This window comes from Squalius cephalus, assembly GCF_949319135.1.
Source record: "Squalius cephalus genome assembly, chromosome: 21".
Lineage (NCBI taxonomy): Eukaryota > Metazoa > Chordata > Actinopteri > Cypriniformes > Leuciscidae > Squalius > Squalius cephalus.
The window spans coordinates 10230325-10241234 of record NC_137142.1 but is presented as its reverse complement, the minus strand read 5'-3'; positions in this window follow the sequence as shown (position 1 = coordinate 10241234).

Genomic DNA, 10910 nt, shown 5'->3' with positions numbered 1-10910 from the left:
AGGAACAAACAAGACGAAAGAAAATACCGAACTCAACTGAACGGAACGCGGAGTGTTCCGCTTTTCTAGGGTAGCGAAAAATTCCTCCTCCCTGGCGCTTGGGCCAATTGGAACGCGAAATTCCAGGCGGGAGAAATTTCCTTTGTCTCACTTAGGAGTTCGATTTGCATGTTTTATGACAGTCTTAGGATCATGCCATTTCTACTTTAAACAATTATAACTGCAGTAAAATGCATTTTATCATAATTTGGTACCCATATCTTTCCTACGGGTATATGGAGGTTCAATTCAAGACCACATTTGGTATGTTTAAACGCTACGGCATAGAAATGACTTCTTATTCTGTAAAATAAGCATTAAGAGTTCTACTAACAATCTAGGAATAAGATTAACCAAAAATGTGATGTACATTTACAAATGGAAATGAAAATTGGACTTTTAAAAAGATCCACATGGCATATCTATGATTGCAACAGGGTGCACATCTGAAACATTATTCCTTTAAGGTTTACAAGAATACAAAAACCCATCACAGAGAAGAACAATCGTGGAAAAGAGAAATTACATTCAGGTTTACATATTTCTTCAATGGTTATACATATAGAAAATGTAGGATTTAAGTAGGGTTAAAGATTAACACTAACTCTGCTCCACTCCTAAAATGTCTGTTGCTGGACATTCCAGTAGGCAATAAAACACAGTTCAACACATGGGGGAAGGGATTGCCAGAGAATGTTAGTGAACCTTCTCTAACTAAAACACTATTGATTAAAGAATACATTTCAAAACCACACCTCTAGAAAATCATAATTATATGATCAAACAAATTACTAAAACATGCATACAGGAAGGTCAAACCCAAATCTGAGTTACATACATTAAAACTATATTTCTATAGGAGAATGTTTGTGTGTGTGTGTGTGTGTCTGTGTGTAGAAAGTTTCAAGTTTCGTTATCTCTCGGTGGTCCAGAGAGGGGAAAGGGGGGGTTCGGAATGTCTCTGAGGTGAAATTAGTGTCGTAAAAGTCAATTGGTCACCGACTAGCTGGAGCCAAAGCCTGATTTGCACTCACGAGTTCAAAGTGCACCAGCTTTTGTATTCAGGAAGAAATGTTTTTAGCAACACAGAGTATTTGAATTTGTTAATTCAAACCAACGACGAATGATTCGATAGCCAATGTTGTTACACCGTCCAGCAAACCCTCAGGGAGGGAAGAAACGGCAGGCAACCTAGTATTTCGTCAGGTTCAGAACGAAGGGATGAGCAACAGCACTCACAGAGTATCTGTTGCTATCCTCCCTCAAAGAGAACGGTCATTTTCTCCCCCTCCAGCCAAGAGAAGGCGTCGGACAGGGAAATTGTTCACAAGTTCTATTATGACCAGTTCAGATGTGAAGTTTGCACCAGTTCCCCCAGTGCCTCACAGAAAAGTTTCCCTCCTTCCACCCACGGGGTTACAACAGAGGGCAGAGGGCTGTTTTCCAAAAGACATGTGTGCTATGGAAATAATAAACACGTTCCCTGTGCATCCAGGCAGTGGGCCGAGGGCACAGCTATGTTTGAAAATAAAAACACACACAAAAACAAAATTGTCAAAATCAGAGCTGCGGTCCCCAGCTCCACCACTAGAGGGCACCGCCGCATCACTAGTGGACGAGAGCTGCTGCGGTCCGCTCGCTGCTCAGGCGGAGAGCTGGCGGGCATGCGCAGTACACCCCTGGGTTTTATCCACAATAAGCCGGGGTTATCGTCTGCAATTAGCCTCTTTATTGAGCAAAAGAGCTATTCGAGTTGTGCCGAGGACAGCCATCAGGGTTTTTACTCCCGGTACTTCGTTATTCCCAAGAGAGGGGGGGGGTCTCCGTCCTATTCTGGATATATGGAACCTCAACAAACACCTCAGGAAATACAAGTTCAAAATGTTGACCTTAAAGACGTTATCTCAAACTATTCGTCCCAAGGATTGGCTTACGTCAGTCGATCTGAAAGATGCATATTTTCACATAAGCATCTACCCAGCACACAGAAAATTCCTCAGGTTTGCCTATCGAGACACAGCCTACGAGTTTTTGACAGTCCCCTTCGGCTTGTCTTTAGCGCCCAGGGTTTTCAGCAAATGTGTGGAAGCAGCGCTCACACCGCTGAGAATAATGGGTCTAAGAGTGTCAGCATATTTGGATGATCTGCTGCTGTGCGCGCCGTCATGGCAACAGGCAGAGAGAGAGACAACAATGCTCGTGTCTCATTTGCAGAGCTTAGGTTTCAAGATAAACGAAACGAAGAGCTGCTTGGTGCCTACACAAGAGATAATTTACCTGGGTCTCAGACTAAACTCAGACCTGTATCGAGCTTCTCTGTCCGAGGAGCGCGTCAGGTCAATTCGCGGCTGTCTATCCCTTTTTCAGAAAGGAAACAGAGTGTCATTCAGACTGTGTTTACGTCTTCTAGGTCTGATGGCCTCGACAGTTTCTGTCATTCCCCTGGGACTGTTGCGAATGAGAGAGTTTCAGAACTGGACGACGGCGCAGGGCTTGTGTCCAAAACGCCACCTCAACCGCAAAGTGATAGTGACGTCACGCTGCATGCGCGCTTTCCGTCAATGGAGAGATTGGTCCTTTCTCGAGTCAGGGACTCTGCTGGGAACAGTTTCTCTGAGAAAGGTGGTTACGACGGATGCGTCGCTCACAGGTTGGGGTGCAGTGTGCGAGGGCAGGATAGCAAAGGGGAAATGGCCTGTCTCGCTACAAAACGCACACATAAACTTCCTGGAACTGTTAACAGTTTTTCTGGCTCTGAATCATTTTGTGCAGTTCCTAAGGAACCACCACATTTTGATCATGTCGGACAACACAACGACGGTGGCATACATAAACCACCAGGGAGGCACACGTTCCCATTGGCTTCACAGTCTAGCACAGAAAATAATCTTGTGGGGCGTGAAGCATTTTCATTCACTACGGGCAACCCACGTCCCGGGAATAATGAATGTGTGGGCGGATCTCTTGTCCAGGGGGAATCCTCTGTATGGAGAATGGACTCTCCACTCTCAGGTAGTGAGCCAGTTGTGGGAGAGGTTCGGCCGGGCTGCCGTAGATCTCTTCGCCTCGCACGAAAACACTCAGTGTCCTCTCTTCTTCTCTCTGGCGAGAAGCGGTGCACCTATGGGTGTGGATGCTCTGGCGCACCCGTGGCCAAACGCACTACTGTATGTGTTTCCTCCACTGAGTCTGATCTTTCCAACTTTAAGAAGGGTAAGAGAGTACGGTCACTCGGTCATAATGATTGCCCCAAACTGGCCAGGGAAGTTGTGGTTGACGGAGATAATTCAGCTCCTTTACGCACAGCCCTGGCCCCTCCCGTTGCGCAGGGACCTTCTCTCGCAAGCGCGCGGGGAGATATTTCACCCAGCCCCAGACAAAGTGGCTCTTTGGGCCTGGCCCGTGAGAGGTTAAACTTGAGTGTGACAGGTTTGCCTCCGAGAGTGATTGAAACATTTCAGAACGCGCGAGCTGCTTCAACGCGCTCGGCATATGATCGGAAATGGGCTGTGTTTGAGCGATGGTGCGCACACAGACATATTGTTCCTTTTCTCTGTTCTGTCGCGGATATGTTGTGTTTTCTGCAGGAACTTTTGGATAAGGGCAGAGCCTTTTCAACTGTTAAGGTTTATCTTGCCGCAGTTTCTGCGTGTCATGTGGGGGTTGACAGAAACACTGTAGGTCAACACCCGCTTGTATGCAGGTTTATGAGAGGTGCACGGCGTTTAAACAGGGTTTCAAAGCCACTGATTCCGCCGTGGGATCTGTCGGTGGTCCTTAATGCACTATCTCAGCCCCCTTTTGAGCCTATAGAGAGTGTTAGCTCCTTTCGCTAAAGGCTGCTTTATTATTGGCTCTTTCGACCGCTAAGCAGGTGAGTGAACTTCACGCATTATCGGTGCAAAACTCCTGTATGCAGTTCGCTATGGACTACTCGAGAGTAACTCTCAAAACTAATCCAGCATTTGTCCCCAAAGTTAGCGAGTCAGCTCTCTCCTGTAAACAGGTGGATTTACTGGCTTTCCATCCGCAGCCTTTTCTCTCATCAGAGGATGCGCGGCTTCATTGCTTGTGCCCTGTCCGTGCGTTGCGTCACTATGTGGACAGAACAAGAGTGCTAAGGAAGAGTAATCAGTTGTTTGTTTCATGGGCTGATTCTCATAAGGGGAAACCTATTTCGCGTCAGCGCCTGTCCCACTGGGTAGTGGAAGCTATTATATTAGGTTATAATAGCAGTGGTCTCTGTCCTCCGGAAGGGCTGAGAGCTCATTCTACCAGAGGTCTGGCTAGAGGTCCGTTTCAGTTCAGGACATATGTGCTGCAGCAAGTTGGGCTTCGCCTCACACATTTGTCCGATTTTATAGACTGGATGTCACTGAGCCATCACTGGCTCATTCCGTCTTAAGTGTATAAAAAAATAAATAAACAAAATAAAAAAAACACTCTTTGGGGATTGTTATATTACATGCATCACTGAGTTGGTTGACAGGCCTGCTTCAGACAGCATATCTGCAATACGGGAGTTGTCTATATCCCATAGTGAGATACCGAGCGAATGTTTGAAAGAGAACTTTAGGTTACTTACGTAACCCCGGTTCTCTGATAACATGAGTGAGGTATCTCACCACACGTCCCTCCTTGCAGTGCACGGAGAAGAGATATGCAGAGAATGAAGTAGGGACCACTGGCAGTGGTATATATGTGGGAAGGGGGACTCCCGCATCACTGTCGTGATTGGTCTGTCAACTGACAGACGTGGTGTAATTGGTACTTCCAGATCTGTCACGCCCAGAGGCGTTTCCCATAGTGAGATACCTCACTCATGTTATCAGAGGTTATGCAAACCGGGGTTATGTAAGTAACCTAAAGTTTTTAGGCAATTGTTTGATTTTGCCAGAAGAGTCAGAGGTTCTCTGAATGTGGCTTAAAATTTTGGTTTTGTGTTTAAGGTTTTGAAAAAGTGAGTGATGGTTTCAAGAAATGTGTTTTAGCAATTCAGAAAAACTGTAAACGTAACTTTAATCATACAATATGCATTTCATACAAAATGAGAGGAGCGGCAGCGGACGACTGCGGCATAAGCATAATAAAAACAGCAACATAAAATATCCCAGGCTCTCTACCCCCGCCGGGCTTCATACCACAGTAACGTTAGTAAAATTTTAATACATTAGGTCATTACCCATGAACATGATTTCTGCCTGAGTCCAGTCAGATTTCATTTCATTCAGTAACATTAGGCAGTTTTGATTTTTATGCTGTTTAATGTTGGTGATCGCATTATTGCACGCATATGATTACATATGATATCACTTGTTTCTGCTTCTTCTTCGCTTGTGTTTTGATCAGGAGATTCAGTGCTTTTTCATTAGATGTTTCGGCCTAATACTGTATAACAGGGAAAACACGGAAAGCCCGAAAATTCCGTCAATGGTGAGGAAGTGTGTCTCACAAATGACGGAAATTTCTGTCAATGGCGTGGAAAGAGGTAAAGGCACTTAGAAGTCAGTTTTCTATACATACATATACATGCACTAACATTTGTATAGCATTTATGTACAAATAAAAAAATTCCTGTGCAAAACTAAACTTGTAGTTAGGCACTGTTTGGTATAAAAAAAAGTCATTTTCATGCTGTGCAGGGCCCCACCACCCCTCTCGAATCAATGTAAATGGTACGACCCGCAGGTCAGGTGCTTCTGCTGCGGACCTGCGGTGAATCAGTTGATGAGACAGGAGCTGGAGTGAGCCGTGATAGGAACTAGGAAGACAGGGGAAGAGTCATGTCTTTCCTTAAGAAAGGAAAATCAGGGGCTCAAAAACGAAAAGAAAAGAAGATTAAAGAGAGAAAGGCAAATGAGGGCAAGCAGTTGCTCACTCAGTTTTTTGAAAAGAAAGGTGAGCTCCAAATGCATCATCGAGCATTGACATTGTTTTAACATAAATATCTACTCCAGGTAGAATAGCATACATTTATGTTCGTACTCTATTTGAATAATATACCAATACTTTTATAGTATCACACCCTACATAGCGAGCAAACAATGTTTCTGGGTAAATAACGGAGTGAGAAGCAGACGGAGGCGGAGCTGGGAGCTCAACACACTGCCACTCCAGGCAGCTGCGCAGCTTGTCTCCTCTTCTGCTGCAGTTCTCCCCAGAGTCAGAAGTTTACATGAAAACACTGTATATTTCCCTCCATTGTCAAAATCTAACACCCGCGAAAACACAGATCGGTAGCGCCTATTTTACCACATTGTTATGCAAATTAGCTCCAGCACGCTCTTACATTAAGTACAGGATTGTTCTCAGTTTAATGCACATCTTAATGATTGAAAAATACTTATTTTAAAACGTAATTCAAATACTGAATGTCTAGTTTGGCGGTTAGTGTACGCTGTGATTCTATAGTCTGCATTTATTTTAAACAGACAAATAATCATCAATTAACTTGTACTTAGCCTACACTTTAAAAAAGGTATTGTGACAATAAAGGATATTTTAGCAACCATTTGAAGCCATATATTTCAGTTTCAGACCCTGCAGCAGCAGGCCCCTCATCATGGCCAGGTGAAAGCAGTGACAGTGAGGTGGATGTGACAGTGAGACAAGGTGAGCTTTTAGCGGAATTGCCTGTTTTAACACTTAGTAATTAGTAATTAAGTGTTAAGAGGAAATAAGCAAAATGGGTACATTGTTATTGTACACATTTAAACTTTAAACTGTAATTACTAATTAAAGTTTAAAGTTTAAATGTGTACAATAACAATGTACCCATTTTGCTTATTTCCTCTTGTAGCAGAGGCAGAAATAGAAGATGAGGTTGATATTCATATAAGTGATGGGAGGGAAAGTGAAGAATGTGATGAAGGTAGTCAGGAGCAGGAGGACAGAGCTGAAGAGGAAAGAGAAGAAAATGAGAGACTTAGGGATACTGGTGAGGGATTGTCAGAGGACCCAGGATTATGGCCAACAACTCTTACTGATAAGCACAGGAAAACCATTGTTCAAATGCTAGCCAGTGAAGGTGGAGCAAAACCTGGTATTAGAAATATCACACCTAAAGATATGGAGGGAAAACCATTCCCAACTTACCTTCAGTATGCAAAGTCCGCTAATGGCCGTGAGAAAATCAGAAGAGATTGGCTTATATATAGTGAAAGTGCAAAAGCTCTATACTGCATCCCATGTCTGCTCTTCTCTCATGATCAGAAAACACCATCAAAAAGTGCACTAAATAGCAAAGTTGGGCTTAAAACAGCAAACGTCAGATGGAAAAAAAATGTGTGAAAAGTTTCCAAAACATGAGACACATGCCCCCCATAAGCAGTGCTATTTGAAATGGAAAAGTCTTCAGCACTCCATATTGGCAGCAGGAGGTGTGGATAGTCACGTTGAATGAAACAGAAATTGAGAAGAACACATTATTATTGGAGAGGCTTTTGGATGTGACCATTCATTTGGCTTCAAGAAATCTTGCATTCAGAGGCAAAACCCTGGAACTAGACAATGTCCATAATGGAAATTTTCTCGGCACTCTTGAGTTGTTAGCACATTATGACCCCATTTTACATGAGCATCTTGAAAAAGTAAGAGAAAAGAAGAAGGCATCACGGCTAACTCATTACCTTAGTCCTGAAACACAGAATGAGTTAATTGAACTATGTGGCAAAAAAGTTCTGAACAGCATTCTTGCAGAAAGAGAAGAGGCAATTTATTACTCAGTGATCTGTGACTCTACACCTGACATATCTCACACAGAGCAAAATGTGCTACTACTAAGATATGTGCATCAAGACAAAAACAGTGGTGTTTGGGAGATAACAGAAAGATTCCTCCAGTTCAAAGACTTTAATAAAAAGTCAGGCAAGGAAATTTCACAAATGATCCTAGACATGTTGAAAGACAGCGGCGTACCATTGGAAGACTGTCGAGGGCAAGGGTATGACAATGGTGCGAATATGTCAGGCAAAGTGAAAGGTGTTCAGGCTCAGATTTTACAACAAAACCCAGTTGCAACATACAGTCCTTGTGCATCCCACACTCACAATCTGGTGGGAGTACATGCTGCGCAGTCCTGTCCTCAGGTTTCGACTTTTTTTGGATGTATTAATTGTCTGTACACATTTTTCAGCTCCAGTCCAGAACGATGGGCAATTTTGAAAGACAAAACTGGTTGCTCTCTTCATCGTCTGTCAGAGACTTGTTGGAGTGCTCGTATTGCGGCTGTTCGAGTTGTGGCGACTCATTTGCCTTCAATTATTGAAGCATTAGACAGCGTAATTGCCAACTGCAATCTGACCAATGAGGCAAAATATGAGGCAAATGGTCTTAAAGATTATTTTTCAAAGTTTGATGCAGTTCTTCTCCTCACTGTGTGGGTAAAGATTCTGCAGTGCATTGAGAATCGAAATATTATTCTTCAAGCAGGAAATATTTCACTGGATGTGGAGGCTGCAAACATCGCAAGTTTAAAAGAGGAAATGCAAGCACTTCGCAATGAATGGGACAGCCTGCTTGGTGAGGCCACACTGGTTGCTCGGGCAATGGAGATCCCAACTCAGTTCAAAGGTGAAGATAAAAGAAAGAAGAGAAGAAAAAGGATGTATGATGAGACAGAAGGGGATACATCTGAAGAAAATGCAGAACAAGCATTCAAACATAACATTTTATGTGGCACTGGATTCTATTATAAGTGACTTGACCGCAAGGTTTCAGACCACAGCATCTGTATGTGACACATTTGCAGCTTTTCTCAAGATTACAGACATGACAGAAGATCAGATGAAGATTTCGTGTCAGACTCCAATAAAAAAATACAACAAAGACCTTAGAGCAGAATTTGAAAACAAAATGCTTCATTTAAAAGCAATTCATGGAGATACATTTCCAAATACTCATTCACCACTGGAGCTGCTGAATGCCATATACAAAATGCAGCTAGAAAGCATTTTTGGAGAAGTTTGCATTGGCTTGAGGATCTTTTGTACACTCCCGGTGACTGTTGCTGGAGGGGAACGTGCTTTCAGTAAACTTAAACTTGTAAAGAACTATTTAAGATCAACAATGTCCCAGGATAGACTGAACAGCCTTGCCATACTCTCTGTAGAAAGTTAGTTGGCCAAAAAACTGGACTTTAAAGACCTGGGGCCTCATTTATAAACATTGCGTACGCACAAAAGAAGGCGTACGCCGCTCTCTACGCAATAATTGGTATTTATAAAAAGCAAACTTGACGGGAAAATGTGCGGTCCTTCACGCAAGCTCTCACCCAGGCGTACGCACAAAAACGGGTGAAATGAGAAATGGCGACACCGTCGGCAGATGGAAGAAACACGTGAAAGTGTGTGAAACTGTAGACCGTTGTGTAAAAGAAATGGCAATACTGCCTCTCATAAATAGCCTAACATGAAGACTTCACAAAGCAAGTCTTATTAACAGCCTACACGAACAGCCGTTTGATCAATCTGCAGTGTAAAACAAACAAAATCCAACGAAAATTACAACAGAAATGCAAATGAACACATATTTGCGAAAAGAAAAGTGAAATATGTTCTGCAATAATATTGGCATGTTATGCAATTCATCCTTATGAATAATATGGTAAACAGAACGAAATAATGTACAAAACTGATTTTCTCGTCAATGTGTCCGTCTGGCGGAGCAGATAGATGCAAGATAGACAGATAGATAGATAATTAGGGAGGGAGATATATAGATAGATAAATAGATAGATGTATTAATTGTCCACTGGGGAAAGTTATTTTCATAGTAAAAATTTCTTCATCAGCTACGGAATCATGGTATTCATGCAAAGCCTATATGCCTTTAGTTTGTTTTATTTTTGATAAAATAATGTATGACGTAGGCTATGTCTCAACCATTCAGAAAGCTGCAAGAAATTACATTTGCGCTGAACTATTTCCCATTTCCACGTAGATTATAACCGACATCAGTAGCCTAGCTTGTCACGCTCTGGCGATGGAGCGCTAGACGCTTTTTTGCCTCGACTTTGATGTCCGACCATTTCTTTTTTATTTCGGCCACAGTCCGAGGTTGTGAGGCTACAGCATTTACGGCGTCTGCAACCTTTTGCCACTCAAGTGCCTTTTTGGCATTAGTAATGCCCACACTGTGCCCTCCAAACAACATTTTTCTCCTCTTTTCCACCTCGCCAACGATAACTTCTACTTCACATTGAGTGAAGTTATGTTTTTTGATTTCCTCTCTGTGTTTGCCATGATTTCGCAATCGATGAATATTAATTTGTGGGCGTTTCACGGACTATTTATGGGCAACTATGGGCGTGACATGAAGCCGCAAAAGCTGCGCTACATTTAGAACTGATTGTGATTTATTAAGGGAAAACTGCGTAGGATGTGCGTGCGCACGGTTTTATAAATCCGAATATTTCTGTGCGTACGCACGTCCTATGTTTCATCCGGATGCCACTTATGACGCAAATCCTACGCAAAGTTTTATAAATGAGGCCCCTGATCAGCAAATTTGCGCATGCAAAGACCCGTCAATGGGCATTTAGTAAAAACTGACATTATTTAGTTTGTGTTTATTAATGTTCAGACCAAAGTTTTTCTCATTTGGTATGGTCATTGTTCAGAACTGCTTTACAGTATATTTGATTTAGTCCAGGTTTGGACCTGCTAGACCTTTTGTCATCTCAGTAAGGGACTGTTCGTTTTTTATTTAAGGGGCTACCAGAGGAGTTTTGAGATCTGTAGTCCAAAAATACATGACCCTCCCTTCGCCAGCAATACATTTTTCTATGACCCTCCAAAACGATTGTGAAAAAAGGCATGACCCTCCCCGATAATTTGATTACTTCTGGTTTGCACTTGTTCAGATAGCAGATG